Genomic DNA, 910 nt, shown 5'->3' on the forward strand with positions numbered 1-910 from the left:
GAGTTCTTGACAGCCATTTCTACAGAGCCCTGTCTCCTTGCTTTGACAAGGTGGTCTCTTGTCAAGAACTGAACAGTAGTCAGAGTACCAATATCATGAGTGTAGGGGGATGGTCAGGGAGGGGTTAAGGGGAGAAGGGGGGAACCCATCACAAGGTTGGATATACACTGTATAGCTCCCCCCTCCTCCCGAAGGGGACGAAGAACAAATGTGGGTGAAGGGAGACAGCAAACAGTGTAAGATACAAAATAATAATAACATATAATTGATCAAGCATTCACCAGGGTGGGAGGGTGGGAGAGGGATGGTAAAAAAGCGGAGCTTGCACCAAGTGTTCAAGTAGAAAATGTTTGGAAATGATGGTGGCAATCCCAATATAGGTACAAATACACTTGATACAATTAATGAACAGTATGTTATAAGAGCCCCTAATAAAATGATTTAAAAAAAGAACTGAACTTTAGAAAGGTTCCAAATGATCCTGGAATTAGGTAAATACGGTGTTATTCAAATCTAATCCCCCCTTTCCAATAATATCAGATAAAGCGATGGTCACATTCGAGTTCCTTTCTGAAGGGAATAAGAGGCCCGCCAAGAAAAAACTCAAGAATGGCCTAGGTCAGGGAACAGAGGCACTTGGGTTGACCCTTGAAGAGCTAGGGTCCCCAAGAGCCAGACCTCTGCCTGCTGAAATTCTGACAACTTTACTGGGCACACTGCGGCGGGGCGGGGGACGCGCGGCTATTGCCCAAACTGCCCCATAGGTGACTACAGGCTCTGAAGAAACTTCATTAGAAATCAGCCCTGCTCCCAAACCAGGCCTACCTGCAGGTCCCGAGCCCACCTCTTCCATTCAGCGTCAACCAAGGCGGCTTTAGGGAGGGCCTAGGTGGGAACGCCTCCGCGAGGG

This window comes from Echinops telfairi, unplaced genomic scaffold (genome assembly GCF_000313985.2).
Source record: "Echinops telfairi isolate 266 unplaced genomic scaffold, ASM31398v2 ScPeMD7_7475;HRSCAF=8513, whole genome shotgun sequence".
NCBI classification, from domain to species: domain Eukaryota; kingdom Metazoa; phylum Chordata; class Mammalia; order Afrosoricida; family Tenrecidae; genus Echinops; species Echinops telfairi.